Below are 17114 nucleotides of genomic sequence, written 5' to 3'. Positions count from 1 at the left end.
TACACTGTATGCAACCCATGACCTTACCCTGTAAGTTAAGCTTTGCATTTTCTGTACTGATGCGCCCGGCTACCTTCGGGTCTGGTGCGCATTACAAGTGAATAAAACAAACAAACATACAAACAAACACTAACCTGACATTATATACATCGTTTTAAAAATATGTCAAGTAAAAATAGGATTATAGCTTTATTTCACCCATCCTGACTAGAAGATCACAGTAAAAACCTACAAAATATGTGAGTTTTTAGAAGTGTTTTCACAGTAAATGAAAATGGGCTTTAAATCTGTATTCACAGGGAAAAAAAGTGCAACTCCACGTAATACATGCAAGGCATGGCAACATTGGGAGCACCATAGCCTGCCAAGTGAGAGAACTTAACGGTGATGATCCAGTGCTGGGTGGTGTGATGACATCATCACTATGTGTGGCCGCCTAGTGCCGTAAATCCTTGGTGATCCAAGGTCCTGGGCGCATTATAAAAAGGGGAGAATGCAGTGCTCCCACCTCTTTGACCAGCGTGTCCGGTATAATCTGGAAGATCTGGAAGTTTTCATGTTTTCCCTGCAGGTTATATTGCACACTATTTGGTGATGATCTGCATACAGCTGGAATGGTGGGGAGCATTTGAGTAATAGGGAGGCAAAGGGATGCATGAAGCTGTTGAATAACCATAGGGACAGTGTGGATCCTTGAGGAACCCTCTCTCTCTCTCTCTCTCTCTCTCTCTCTCTCTCTCTCGCTCTCTCTCTATATATATATATATATATATATATAGGAAGAGCACTTTTTTGGTGGCTTATAAATTTGCTCCCTGTGGACGAATCCTCACCAAACTGTATACTATAAAAGTGTATGGACCACTCCTCTGAATTTCTTTGCAAAGTTTGGTGAGATTTCATCCAGAGGGGGCAAAGTTATAGGGGGGTCCCAAATGTTCTTTTTTTTCCATAGACATAATGGGGAAAATATTTGCTCACGACTACAGCCCAAACTGCTGGACGGATTTTCACCAAATTTGCGGCAGGTGCGGCGGCTTGATCCCGAAAGTGTGATTTTGTTAATTTGGTGTAAATCCGTCCAGTAGTTTAAACGACCAAATAGTAAGTAAAAAAGAATTGTGCTATCTATGTCCGCGGACACACTTCCCTGTTCGCTCCACGGACAGGACACTGTTTGGTTAATCGGCTTGCGTCATGTCCGCGGACACGCGACATGTTTGCTGATTGGCTGGTATGAAGCGTGAGGTGCATCAGATTTTTGGAAACGCCGCCATCTTGGATTCGCAGACAGCGGCCGGTGCGGACATCGCGGTATAAACATATTAAAGAACACAACACTGCACTTGTCAAACTTATCAAATAATCTCTGGGGAGGTGAGGGGTGATGAGGACGAGGTGGGATATGGCTTTAAGAAGCAAAAAACAGGTGTTTTTTGCCGTGAAAGTGAGCAAACAGTTCGGATGTTCACAAACAGTCCTGTGAAGTTCGGGGACACTTCAGATGTTTGGGGGCAGTTTTTGGATGGCTTATAACTTTGGCGCTATTTATTGAAAATGCATGAATAATCTTTCGCAATTATATTCCTGACCTGATCCCGAATGAGTTTGCAAAGTTTGGTGGGATTCTGTCAAGAGGGGGCAAAATTAGAGGGGGGGTCCCAAAATTATGTAAAGGCTTATAAATGAGGTGCCATTTGACGAATCTACACTTAATTTGGCAAACTGATAATACATATAGATATAAATGTTTTTGTGAAGTTTGGTGGGATTTTGTCAAGCGGGGCAAAATTAGAGGGGGGTCTCAAAATAATGTAAAGGCTTATAAATGACGTGCCATTTGTCGAATCTACACTTAATTTGGCAAACTGATAATAGATCTAGATATAAATGTTTTTGTGAAGTTTGGTAGGATTTTGTAAAGAGGGAGCAGAATTCGAGGGGGGGGTCCCAATATATTGTAAAGGCTTATAAATGTGGTGCCATTTGACTTTACTGAGAAAATAAAGTAGATGGAGTATATATATTTTTTTAGTTCTATTTTTTAACTGTGAAAGGTCGTTCCTAAAGGAACATTTCTTTTGTTGTTTTTGGATGTATTTTTATTTTTGGCAGGAGAGCTAAGAACGAAATGTGCGGAGGTAATGAGGGAAGAGGCACCAAACACTAATATGGAGGGGTAGGTTTACAGGGGAAAATGTTGCACATGTGTTATTTCTAAGGTAGGGGGCAGTGTTTCTCGTGCTCCTTGATTACTGCAGTGGTGGTGGCTCTTGGGGAGGAGGGATGGCATTAGCTGATGCCATTTTAAGACAAATAGCAGTTTTGCTAAAGGTATGTACTGTGTACTGGATTGTTAATGGATAATGAGTAGGAATAGGTGTTGGAGCTGTGCAAGGGAAATTTTGAAGTTGAAGGTTCTTAGATCAGTAGAAAATGCAGTTCCGAACTGTCCGCGAAGCATGGATCTTATCGTGAAGTGGGACGGGTTCTCAGACACCTCATCCCCACGAGGGGACCCAGGAGCTAATAACGGGTCCGTTATTAACGGGCCCGTTATTAGCTCCCTGCCCATTCCCATTGAGCCCTAGAGGGGCTCAATGGGAATGGGGATGAGTTTTTCCAATGAGGACTTACCGGGTCCTCCAAGGTTGGATTGGCCCGGTAAGTCCTCATTGGAGGAACCCGGTACTGGAACCCTGTATGGAGGCAGCCATGCCCTTATTAAGGGCATGGCTGCCTCCATACTCGTAATGAGGCCCACTGTGTTGAACCCTGCCACTGTTTAAATCTTACTGCGCTCTGTGTGGAAGCCCTGCAATTGTTTGAAATCTTGCTGCGCTCAGAAGCTATACACTGTGATTGCTTTAAATCCTGCTGAGCTTGGAGGTGTTGCTACTGTGTTGATCCCTACCACTGTTTAAATCTTGCTGTGCTCTAAGGTTTTGCTACTGCAATAAACCCTGCCACTGTTTAAATCTTGCTGCGCTCTGAGGTTTCGCTACTGTGTTGATCCCTGCCACTGGTTTAAATCCTGCTGCGTTCAGACGTGACACATTGTAATTGCTTTAGGTCTTGCTGCTCTCTGAGGTTTTGCTACTGTGCCACTCAGGAGATCTGCCACTGCTTTAAATCTTGCTGCGCTCTGAGGTTGGCTACTGTGTGGAAGCCCTGCAATTGTTTGAAATCTTGCTGCGCTCAGAAGCTATAATCTTGCTGAGCTCAGAGTTGTTGTTAGGTCATGAATATCACAACAAAATCCAAAGTTTTCTGGAACAACATAAACTCCTAGGAGAGCGTCAATCAGGATTCCGTCCCCAACACGGCACAGAGACTGCCCTCATTGACCTTAATGCACAAATAGATGAACTAAGAGATAAAGGAAAAATGGCTCTCCTCTTGCTGCTGGACCTCTCGGCGGCATTCGACCTCGTGGACCATGGGGTACTTTGCAGTCACTTAGACTCTGCCGCACATTTCTCCAGAGAGGCCATAACTTGGATTGAATCCTTTCTTAGTGACAGGACCAAGAGGGTGTTCTCCCCATCAGCAGCGGCTGACCCAATCCCCATCCGGTGCGGAGTTCCTCAGGGTTCGTGTGTCTCTCCGACTCTTTACAACATATTCACTAAGCCCCTTTTTGATGATCTGGACCATCTCGGTATCACCTACACTAACTATGCAGATGATACCCAGATACTCCTCCCACTTTCCGGGGATTACAACAAGGATTTGGCCTTGGTGAATAGGGTGTATATCATCGTCCAGGCATGGATGGCAACCCACGGTCTATGCCTGAACGGTGACAAAACAGAGTTGATCATCCTAGGAACACACTCTAACATTAAAAAACTTAGCCAGAATTATACCTCATTTGAAATTGATGGGAATATCATCAAGCTATCTAAAGACGTGAAGACACTTGGCTTCTATCTGGATGCCACCCTCTCCTTCGACAAGCAGGTGAAGTAATTGGCTTCGGCCACCGCCTACACATGCAAGCTAATTAGAGCAGGCAAGCACTTTCTCTCTGACAACAACTGCCTTATACTAGCGAGAGCACTAATCCTCTCGAGGCTTGACTATTGTAATGCCCTCTACATTGGAGCAAATAAATCCATCACCCACCGAATTCAAATTCTACAAAACAATGCCTTACGAGCCGCCCTTGGTGTGTCTAAAAGATCGCCTATATCTAAGATTAGGCGTCAAAACAACTGGCTGTCCACCCAAAACAAAATCCACTTAAAAGTAGCGTCTCTGGTTCACAAAGCCCTGAACAATGCCGCACCTAGCTATCTCTGTAACAAACTCACTAAAAGAAACCACACGCGCCCTACCAGAACCTCAAATGCCAATAGCCTCATCATTCCAAGATTCAGGTTATCTAAGGCAGGGGGTAGCAGCTTCCAGGTTCAAGCGGCCCAATTATGGAACTCACTGCCTAACCCTCTACGTGAGGAACAGCACTTTCCAAAATTCAGAACCAACTACATTAATCTACTGAGGTCTGCCAATGATTAGCCCATTGGCACCCACTTATCGTCATAAAACTCGAGCATATACACATCACTATCCTGTTCTCCTTGGATCTTATGGACCTCCTCACTTCGCCCACCTGGCCAATGAGCTAACGTCAATCTAGTGCCTGTATATATACTGTCTTTATTGTATTTTGTATTCTCTTTCCATGTATTCTGTGTGTAAATTGCTATTGCCGCCTACCTGTGCTATATTGTATTTTGCATTTTGTACACTGTATGCAACCCATGACCTTACCCTGTAAGTTAAGCTTTGCATTTTCTGTACTGATGCGCCCGGCTACCTTCGGGTCTGGTGCGCATTACAAGTGAATAAAACAAACAAACATACAAACAAACACTAACCTGACATTATATACATCGTTTTAAAAATATGTCAAGTAAAAATAGGATTATAGCTTTATTTCACCCCCATCCTGACTAGAAGATCACAGTAAAAACCTACAAAATATGTGAGTTTTTAGAAGTGTTTTCACAGTAAATGAAAATGGGCTTTAAATCTGTATTCACAGGGAAAAAAAGTGCAACTCCACGTAATACATGCAAGGCATGGCAACATTGGGAGCACCATAGCCTGCCAAGTGAGAGAACTTAACGGTGATGATCCAGTGCTGGGTGGTGTGATGACATCATCACTATGTGTGGCCGCCTAGTGCCGTAAATCCTTGGTGATCCAAGGTCCTGGGCGCATTATAAAAAGGGGAGAATGCAGTGCTCCCACCTCTTTGACCAGCGTGTCCGGTATAATCTGGAAGATCTGGAAGTTTTCATGTTTTCCCTGCAGGTTATATTGCACACTATTTGGTGATGATCTGCATACAGCTGGAATGGTGGGGAGCATTTGAGTAATAGGGAGGCAAAGGGATGCATGAAGCTGTTGAATAACCATAGGGACAGTGTGGATCCTTGAGGAACCCTCTCTCTCTCTCTCTCTCTCTCTCTCTCTCTCTCTCTCTCTCTCTCTCTCTCTCTCTCTCTCGCTCTCTCTCTCTCTCTATATATATATATATACATATAGGAAGAGCACTTTTTTGGTGGCTTATAAATTTGCTCCCTGTGGACGAATCCTCACCAAACTGTATACTATAAAAGTGTATGGACCACTCCTCTGAATTTCTTTGCAAAGTTTGGTGAGATTTCATCCAGAGGGGGCAAAGTTATAGGGGGGTCCCAAATGTTCTTTTTTTTCCATAGACATAATGGGGAAAATATTTGCTCACGACTACAGCCCAAACTGCTGGACGGATTTTCACCAAATTTGCGGCAGGTGCGGCGGCTTGATCCCGAAAGTGTGATTTTGTTAATTTGGTGTAAATCCGTCCAGTAGTTTAAACGACCAAATAGTAAGTAAAAAAGAATTGTGCTATCTATGTCCGCGGACACACTTCCCTGTTCGCTCCGCGGACAGGACACTGTTTGGTTAATCGGCTTGCGTCATGTCCGCGGACACGCGACATGTTTGCTGATTGGCTGGTATGAAGCGTGAGGTGCATCAGATTTTTGGAAACGCCGCCATCTTGGATTCGCAGACAGCGGCCGGTGCGGACATCGCGGTATAAACATATTAAAGAACACAAAATTGCACTTGTCAAACTTATCAAATAATCTCTGGGGAGGTGAGGGGTGATGAGGACGAGGTGGGATATGGCTTTAAGAAGCAAAAAACAGGTGTTTTTTGCCGTGAAAGTGAGCAAACAGTTCGGATGTTCACAAACAGTCCTGTGAAGTTCGGGGACACTTCAGATGTTTGGGGGCAGTTTTTGGATGGCTTATAACTTTGGCGCTATTTATTGAAAATGCATGAATAATCTTTCGCAATTATATTCCTGACCTGATCCCGAATGAGTTTGCAAAGTTTGGTGGGATTCTGTCAAGAGGGGGCAAAATTAGAGGGGGGGTCCCAAAATTATGTAAAGGCTTATAAATGAGGTGCCATTTGACGAATCTACACTTAATTTGGCAAACTGATAATACATATAGATATAAATGTTTTTGTGAAGTTTGGTGGGATTTTGTCAAGCGGGGCAAAATTAGAGGGGGTCTCAAAATAATGTAAAGGCTTATAAATGACGTGCCATTTGTCGAATCTACACTTAATTTGGCAAACTGATAATAGATCTAGATATAAATGTTTTTGTGAAGTTTGGTAGGATTTTGTAAAGAGGGAGCAGAATTCGAGGGGGGGTCCCAATATATTGTAAAGGCTTATAAATGTGGTGCCATTTGACTTTACTGAGAAAATAAAGTAGATGGAGTATATATATTTTTTTAGTTCTATTTTTTAACTGTGAAAGGTCGTTCCTAAAGGAACATTTCTTTTGTTGTTTTTGGATGTATTTTTATTTTTGGCAGGAGAGCTAAGAACGAAATGTGCGGAGGTAATGAGGGAAGAGGCACCAAACACTAATATGGAGGGGTAGGTTTACAGGGGAAAATGTTGCACATGTGTTATTTCTAAGGTAGGGGGCAGTGTTTCTCGTGCTCCTTGATTACTGCAGTGGTGGTGGCTCTTAGGGAGGAGGGATGGCATTAGCTGATGCCATTTTAAGACAAATAGCAGTTTTGCTAAAGGTATGTACTGTGTACTGGATTGTTAATGGATAATGAGTAGGAATAGGTGTTGGAGCTGTGCAAGGGAAATTTTGAAGTTGAAGGTTTTAGATCAGTAGAAAATGCAGTTCCGAACTGTCCGCGAAGCATGGATCTTATCGTGAAGTGGGACGGGTTCTCAGACACCTCATCCCCACGAGGGGACCCAGGAGCTAATAACGGGTCCGTTATTAACGGGCCCGTTATTAGCTCCCTGCCCATTCCCATTGAGCCCTAGAGGGGCTCAATGGGAATGGGGATGAGTTTTTCCAATGAGGACTTACCGGGTCCTCCAAGGTTGGATTGGCCCGGTAAGTCCTCATTGGAGGAACCCGGTACTGGAACCCCGTATGGAGGCAGCCATGCCCTTATTAAGGGCATGGCTGCCTCCATACTCGTAATGAGGCCCACTGTGTTGAACCCTGCCACTGTTTAAATCTTACTGCGCTCTGTGTGGAAGCCCTGCAATTGTTTGAAATCTTGCTGCGCTCAGAAGCTATACACTGTGATTGCTTTAAATCCTGCTGAGCTTGGAGGTGTTGCTACTGTGTTGATCCCTACCACTGTTTAAATCTTGCTGTGCTCTAAGGTTTTGCTACTGCAATAAACCCTGCCACTGTTTAAATCTTGCTGCGCTCTGAGGTTTCGCTACTGTGTTGATCCCTGCCACTGGTTTAAATCCTGCTGCGTTCAGACGTGACACATTGTAATTGCTTTAGGTCCTGCTGCTCTCTGAGGTTTTGCTACTGTGCCACTCAGGAGATCTGCCACTGCTTTAAATCTTGCTGCGCTCTGAGGTTGGCTACTGTGTGGAAGCCCTGCAATTGTTTGAAATCTTGCTGCGCTCAGAAGCTATAATCTTGCTGAGCTCTGAGTTGTTGCTACTGTGTTGATCCCTGCCACTGTTTAAATCTTTCTGTGTTTGAAGGTTTTGCTACTGCGTTGAACCCTGACTTGCTGCGCTCACAGGTTTCACATTGTTATTCCTCTAGGTCTTGAAGCGCTCTGAGATTTTGCTACTGTGCCACACAGGAGGTCTGCCACTGTTTTAAATCTTGCTGCTCGCGGGGGTTGGCTACTTTGTGAAAGCCCTGCAATTGTTTGAAAACTTGCTGCGCTCAATAGCTACATACTGTGATTGCTTTTAATCTTGCTAAGATCCTGCTTATCCCTTAAGCCTTCTAATTGCAAAGGAGATATCTGCCCAGCACAGATCATAAAAGACATGGTCAGAGACCTCTCCCCATTCATCTCCAAACTTATTAATGCTTCATTTTCCTCTGGTACTATCCCAGCCAATCTAAAACAATCTTGGGTTCTCCCACTCCTAAAGAAGCAAACCTTAGATCCACTGATCGCTACCAACTACCACCCTATTAGGACAGTACCATTTCTACTCAAAATACTTGATAAAGTTGCTTACACCAGATTCAAAAGTACCTTGAGCTGCACAAACTCCTGGGGGTCAGACAGTCTGGCTTCCGCCCTCTACATGGGACAGAAACTGCCTTTATAGGCTTGAAAACCCAGATTGATGAGCTGAGAGATAGAGGGAAGACAGCACTGCTTTTATTACTTGATCTCTTAGCTGCATTTGACTTGGTGGACCATAAAGTCCTCTGAGGGCACTTGGACTCAGCAGTCCACTTCTCTACAGAGGCTATCAAATGGATAGAATCCTTACTGAGCGAGAGAACCATGAGGGTGTTCTCCCCATCGGCAGTGGCGGACCCCACCCCCATATTGTGCGGTGTACCTCAGGGTTCCTGCGTTTCCCTGACTCTTTACAACATATTTACCAAGCCTCTGTTCGACGATCTGGACCTTCTGGGTATCGCCTACACCAACTATGCAGATGATACATAGATTCTCCTCCCGCTTTCTGGGGATCATTGTAAGGACTTGGTGCTGGTGAATAGGGTGTATCTCATCATCCATGCATGGATGGCCACTCACGGCCTATGCCTGAATGATGACAAGACAGAGTTGATAATATTAGGTACCCACTCCAACATCAATAAATTAGGTCATGAATACTCATCTTTTACCATTAATGGTAACATTATTAAGGTCTCAAAGGAAGTAGAAAGTCTTGGATTCTATCTGGATTCGACTATGTCCTTTGATAAACAACTGAAAGCACTGGCCTCTACCACAGCATACACATGCAAGCTTATTAGAGCTGGTAAGCCATTTCTTTCCAATGACAGCTGTATTATCCTAGCTAGAGCATTAATTATCTCCAGGCTAGACTATTGTAATGCTCTCTACAGTGGTGCTAATAAAGCTACTATCCAGAGGTTACAAATCTTACAAAATTCTGCACTAAGAGCTGCATTAAACATGAGCAAAAGAGTACATATTGCCTCGACTAGATGTCAACACAAGTGGCTCTCTACCTACAATAAAATTCAGTTAAAAATGGCCTCCCTAACCCGTAAAGCCTTAAATAATGTTACCCCTAGCTACTTAATAGACAAACTATTGAGAAGAACCTCGAGTAGGCCCACAAGAGTCAACAATTCTAACTGCCTTGTGGTACCAAGATTTAAACTCACCAAGATTGGTGGCAACAGCTTCCAGTGAAGGCTGCTAAACTTTGGAACTCTCTACCGTACGACCTGAGAGTAGATCAACCCTACTCACTCTTTAGAAAGAGATATATCACCCATCTTAATCTGACTGAAGGTTAGTTAGACTCTAACAACGGCCCATACATAATTAAGCTAAGCCAATGATGCCTACTAGTGTAAATATTAGCTAGATCAGTACTGTATAGACGTGGACTGTATATATTCTGAACATACTGTCTTATCTTTTTCCTGTAATCAATTCTTACCTGTACTTTTACATGCCGATTATGTGAATTATCTGAAACTTTGTAAGCTTTGCATTTTCCTACTGTTGCGCCCTGTTACCTCCGGGTCTGGTGCGCATTACAAATCAATAAAGAAACAAAGAAACAAACATCAGAGGCTTTGCTACTGTGTTGATCCCTGCCACTGTTTAAATCTTGCTGCGCTCTATGGTTTTGCTACTGTCTTCATCCCAGACACTGTTTGAATCTCACTTGAGGTTTTGCTACTGTGACACACAGGAGGTATACCAATGTTTTCAATCTTGCTGCACTCTGAGGTTGGCTACTCTGTGGAAGTCCTGCTATTGTGTTTAATATTGCTGCAATGAGAAGCTCCACACTGTAATTGCTTCAAATCCTGCTCCACTCTGAGGTGTTGCTACTGTGTTCACTGTTTAAATATTACTGTACTTTGAGGTTTCACTACTATGTTGATTTCTGCTGCATAAGATATCTACCACAGTTTTAAATCTTGCTGAACTCTGAGGTTGGATACTGTGTGGAATCCCTGCGATTTTTTGAAATCTTGATGTGCTCTGAGGTTTGCTACTGTGTTGAATCCAGGCAATTGTTTGTAGTCTTGCTGCGCTCTGAGGCATGCAACTGTGTTGAATCCCTGCAGTTGTTTGAAATCTTGCTATGCTCAGAGGTTTTGCTACAGTGTTGAACCCAGCTATCATATTGAATCCTACTGTGCTCTGAGGTTCGGCCACTGCTTTGAACATCTGCTACTGTCTTAAATCGCTATACCCTAAACACATTGCTGCTATTGTGTTGAATCCTTCCACACAGGAGGTCTGCCACTGTTTTAAATCTTGTTCCGCTCTGAGGTTTTGATACTGTATTGAACCTTACAACATAAGAACCCTGTCACTGACTTATATACCCCTGCGCACCGCAGTTAGAAACTGTATGGTACCCAGGTGCCATGGAAGTTCGATATCTGTTTAAAACTGTGCTGCGCTCAAAGCTAGAAATTAAGTTCAATCCAGGAGCCCAGCTAAGTTCAATACCCTCCCTAAATCCTGATACTCTCTGAAACTCGTCACTGTGATTTCCTCGGCATTAAATCTTGCAGTGCTCTGAACTTAGATGTTGTAATTGCCATTGCTTTAAATCTTGCTGCACTTCAAAGTCAGGCATTAAGTGGAACCCCGGTGCCCAATATCATGACCAACACTTCAATTTTGCCCCACTCCGAATTCAGACACTGTGATTGGTGTTTTCTTAAACGTTGCCATGATCAGAGGCTAGACACTATGACACTCACCCAAATTCTTGTGGCGCTTTAAAGTTAGACTTTGTGTTGAATCCTGCTAACCTCTGAGGTTTCCACCACTCAGGAGCTTTCCATGCACCCCATCCCCACAAAGTATAGGGGTAGCCGCCTGCAGCTACAGACAAGTAAGGCTGTTTTGCTGCCATAGAGGTAAAGTTGCATTCTAAATCTAGATAATACAGTGTTCCTCCCACAGCACACTCTCCATACACAACAACCACGATAACGGACCTAGCTTTCAAGTGTCTTTTTCTGCTCAAGTTACACTGCATTGTATGTCCACACACAGAGCAGCTCTGACGTAAGGCTGCCTACATCTTACAACCCTTGTACTGGGCCACCACAGAGAGGTGTTTGCCACTATGAACACAATACAAGCACAAAATCCAACTTTGCCACTGTGAAGCAGTAATGGGACGCCGCAGGGAGGCTTTCGCAACTGTGAACCAATACACCCAAAACCCCTTTGGGAATGGCAATAAACGGAACAAGGATACAGACCAAGAAAGGAGCGAACACAGAGTTCATCTCATGCTACCTCTCCATCTACAACGCCAACTCAATGGAAAACCAACAACCGACAAACAACCCACAAGAAAGGACTCAAGCAAACCTGGACCCCAACAGGATACCAAAATAAACACCTCAACACACAGAACGCAATAACTCAAAATACACCTTTGATAAAACCCCAATAAGAATCAACGCAAAACTCCAAACTTGAATTATGACCATCGACACCCACCACATAACCAAAGACTGGAAAAAGGCCCACAAGTACAAAGAAACAACCAGCTACCATGAACCAGAACAACGAAACCCTATGTCAACTTAATCAAACTCCTCATCAAAGAGAGTCCCCAACCACAGTCTCGGCAAATAACAGCCTAACCCAAGAGAAAAGCTCTGGAAATGAAAACCCAACAAAAACCACCCTGGCTGAGGCACAAGAAAGAAACACTCCACTTCAAGCTAATTGTGATCGGATGCACCCACAATGCTGGACACACATTGGATGCAGTTTTCTGCAGAGAAAGACTCTCTGGTAGGGCATGGTCCTGCTGGAGTTTATCTAGTAAAATACTGTGATCTACTGTATCGTAATCAGCAGATACATTGAGTAAGTCCAAGCGGGTGCTTCAACCTTCATGCAGAGCCTTCAGAATATCTTCTCCCATGAATAAGAGGGACATTTCTGTGCATATGAATGGTCTTAACACAGACTATTCAGAAGTGAGTGAATGTTCTGGTTGTCTGATATTTCTTTAACAACCCGATTCTATAGTCTATTGGAAATGCAAGGTGGGTTGTGATAAGGCCATAGTTTTTTTAAAGTATTAGGGTCTGCAGTTTTCTTCTGGAAGAGAGGAGAAACAACGGCCTGTTTAAAAACAGAAAGTATCATCCCCGAGGTAAGGCATGCCTTGAGAATTCTCATCAGAAAGGTGGCTATCATCGGGATGCAATCTGTCAACAGGGTGGCTGAGCATGGTTCAAATTAAACACTTTCAGCTTTCAAGGTTTGGATAAATGCTGCAATCTCTTCTGGTAAGCAGGACCGAACACTTGTGAAGATTGATGGCGATGAGTAGATAAAACACATTGTGATTATTATTATTTGGATTTGTAATTTGATCATGGCTTGGATATTTAGAATTGTAAAACCCTGAAGATTAATGCAAACTTGTCTGCAAGAGCTTCGGACGAGGTAAATGTCTCTTCATTTTGGTAGGAGAGCTAAGATCCCAAAACCTTTGTAAAGCCTCTGAGGTACTAGATTTTTTTTGTGGACATGCAATTTTGGAAGACATTTTTTTTCCTCACAATCTGAGCATGGTAACCACTAGCTTGGATCTTGAACAATTGTTTGCTATTCTCTAATTTGGTTTTCCTTCATTATTTGCTTTTTTCTGGTCCTTCTCTTTCATGTGTTGAAGTCACAGTCAAACTATTTGTCAATCTTTGCGTGATTGCATTTCTTGATCCCATTAGGGGTAAGACCATCAGGATTATGTGTTTTTCCAGTTCCACTTCTTTCATCAGTTGGTCTGGAAAGGATGCTCCGACCCCTTTAAGTAAGTTGGGGTTGTAAGGTGTTTGAGAAATTTACTCATTTTAATGGCCTTATGTCATTTGGTTTTAAATGAGTGGTATTACTAAGCTTGATTTTAGCTTTATGTGGCCAAGAGCTAGAATTAGTTATCTGACATTCAAAGTGATTCTGCCTTTGGGATATGGATATGTGCAATGGTGGCTCAGATGGGATACTGCATCCATCAATATATTCCATGCCGTGTCATCTGTGACGTGGGTCCAACAGTTCTATGTTCTTTCACCACTGGTAATTTCAACACATGGCATTTAAAAGTGGAAAGAATTACGAAAATGTAATCAAATTTTGTAATTCCTTTGGGGGGGTTTGCCCCCCCATCCATCCTTCCCCACCTATGTTTACCTATTCCCTACCCCAACCCCTAATCTTCCCTTTCCCACCCCCCCTACACATTTTGTTTACCATTTTTGTAATTCTTTCCACGTTTAAATGTGAAGCATTGACATTACTGGTGATGAAAGGACGTCGTACCGGTCCAACTATCCAGTCAATGAAATTAACATAAGGCATTGGTGCTGCGGACCTAGTGACTGATTATCTAACTAAGATTCTAGTGCCCTAGGATAACAATCCTGATGGATCTGGGTGGTCCGTTTACCACTAAATGCTGATAGTTGTCTTTAAATCAATTCTGCATTTAAAAACTAGGGCTTCTAATGTAGATGCTTGCATAGAGACTAAGATAGAAACTTCAAAATTGTAAGAGTGTTTCAGTGCAACATCTCACCTCATTTAAATTCCCTATTGTTAATGACATTATTGTAGGGGGAAGCGAAAAGTATGACTAGTGGTGTGGTATAGTTTTGAGTATATGGCCCTTGGAATATGCATTTGTTAATGGATGGGATTACACCAGAATAATTCTGAGTCCAAATAACCGGACAAACTCAAGAAGAGGGCAAGTTACTGTTTTATTAACTATTATCTAAAACAGGGAGGTTACAATGAACATCATTGGGCGTACGCTCAGTCCCTCAATGATTTCCACAAAAAATACAATTCTTATACTTCGTTATGCGTCGGAGTGATGTCATACTACATGGCAATAGTGAAAAACCTATCAAGGTTCAGGATTGGTTAAGGGAAACATCTAGATATAACAAAATATAGGAGCTAGGATTGTTTTTAGCTGTCCTTTATTCGGTGGGCAACTTATGCCTACCTCTTTCAGCATGTAATTTAAGAAAAAATAGTTACACTGTGTTCCATTGATCTTCTAAGCAATAAGGTGCTTCGTTATACAGACTAATACAATTGGTTGGCACGCTTGTGCCATTTTTTAACATTCAGTTTATTTAGCAGCACGCAAGCCAAGACACAGGTGCAGTGAAATAGGACATGAAGCTACCTCACCACCCAATTAGCCCAGCATCTCTCATCACCCATGCCTTCTGCCATGAAATTGTCTTTGTACTTGGCCTTGCAGAGTATTCTCATCCTGGGAATGCACGGGAGTGAGGGCACTCGCTGTCGTGTCGGGAACTTCAAGCTCGACCTCTATTTCCATCCTTGGCTCAGGTGACAAGAGACAATGATTTGGTCCATTCTGCAGATTTTAAATGCTTTAAATGAATACAAACTTAAAAATGGCATTCTTTGTATACTTTCTTGCACCTTAACATGAGAGAATTCATCCTCTGCACACTCGTTCTTCTTCAGAGTAGATAGCTGACCTCAATTTCTAAGATCTTGACTTCAGACAAGACAGCCTCGCCACACAGCTCCACTAGCATGCTATTCTACTGAAACACAGCTTTTCATTTCCCACTCAAGGTTTTTGGCTTATTTATTTCATCATACCAATGTCCAGTTTCTGTACAATGGCGGATTCACCTGCATTCTATTCACTACTCATAGCTAGCATATACGATGACTTTATCTACCTTACATTTCAGCGTCTGTACATTCTTCATGCTTCTGTTTTCTGCAACACTTTGTTAACGTGTAATCCCCTTCTTTTACACTTTGATAATTCACTAGATTTCTTACTCCGTCATTTGTCCCCTAGCATCCATACATTGTCTTCATTCAGTATCTTGGGACGTCTTGCACACTTTCTTATGACATCATCAGTTCATTTTCTCATATTCCTTCAGGGAATTCCACCTGTAGGTTGACATCAACTCGAGGGTACATTCGATAAGGTTGTCTCAATAAATGTTTCCTTCCAAATACTCACTACGGTATTGGCACGTTAGCTGGTGTCAGGCAAGGCACAGTCTCATGTCTCCAATACAAAGGAGGTAGTTGGGTGGGATCTCCTGCGGATTTATACATCTGCTCCTCTACATTCCTCACTCTGGTTGAGTGTTCGACCACCTCCTCAAGTTTTTCTGCTTCTTTTCATCTTCTCTTGAAGAACGATTTCTTGGGTACCCATATCTTCATCACCTCCCTCAAGGTTCCCGCTTATTTAATGTGTTCACTCCAGGTTATGTAATTGCACTCTCCATTTGGGCTACAGAAGACCCAATGTCCCATGTAATTCTTATGATCCTTTGGATACCAGAATTTTGTTCCATCAGGTGCCACAATACTTGCTTTATGTAGTGTCTGATGGCACTATTGGTCCGCACATTGTCTTCTCGTTCACCCGTTGTGTCAATCATGATCTTCATTCCCACTGCTTTCTTTGCTGTTTTCCGACATTTTCCAATTATTATCCTTACCATACAGAATCCAAATCCAGATTATAATCACCAATATTGTCCCAATTACCTTGAATAATGTTCCTATCCAATAAGGAATGCATGAAAACAGGAGTGAGAACCAACTGTCATCTTCAATGGCCTCTGTCTCATCCACCAATTTTACGTGTAGATATGTCAACATCGATATGGCCTCCGTCAAAGTCCTGTTCTCACCCTCATTAGATGGAACAAATGTACAACATGATGGCCCGATCTTGGGGCAACAACCTCCTTCCATTGCTGTAATCATGTATCGGGCATATCTATTCTGAAGGGTCATCAACTTTATGGCCCTTAGCTCTTCTTTTATGGCATTAAAGCATTTTATAGTGGCATTGATTGCTTGCAGCAGCTCCCACCTGGTGATCTGTAGCCATTTGGCATTCACCGCTGTTGGAATTCCAGGCATGGACATAGATGTGTACATCACTGCAGTCCTGCTGAATAGTTTATGCTCGTCGGGAATGTTTTCATAAGCCATTAGTGATTTATGTGAGAAATAAGTCCCTCTCTTCATAGACCAGAGTTCTAGTGACCTACTTTTTCTCAGGTGTTCACCCACTTTTGGAAATCCTTCAATCTTGAGGTCACTCTATTGATGCTGCAACATGGATATATACCAAGGAACACCCTCCACACCAATTCCTCCACAGTTTCATATATGCTCTATATCCGCAGGCCCAATATCAATCCATCAAGACACCTGTCTCTCTCCTCATTCCTGTAATGACAATTATGTTATTGCACCCTTTATTATGTCCAACTCAAATGTTTACATTGCCCCTAAAGCACAGTGTCACATTAACCAATGGGACTACAGCCACTGGGCCTGTTTCATCTTCCACCCATGTCAGCAATTTAGAGTACTTGGCCCATGACGTTAGACACTCATCATTCACCTTCTGTACCTCCACTGCTTCCTTCCTCAGCAGATGAGCTGCACAGGACATCATTCATTCTTCCCATCCTTTGGTTGTACTCGCTCGTCCATAGATCAACAGCTGTGAATGTTCCCAGCATCCACGCATTCCAGCCTTTTCCGTCA

The sequence above is a fragment of the Ambystoma mexicanum genome, chromosome 2q (assembly GCF_040938575.1).
Source record: "Ambystoma mexicanum isolate Mex_15411 chromosome 2q, UKY_AmexF1_1, whole genome shotgun sequence".
Lineage (NCBI taxonomy): Eukaryota > Metazoa > Chordata > Amphibia > Caudata > Ambystomatidae > Ambystoma > Ambystoma mexicanum.
Note: the sequence above shows the minus strand (reverse complement) of the source record.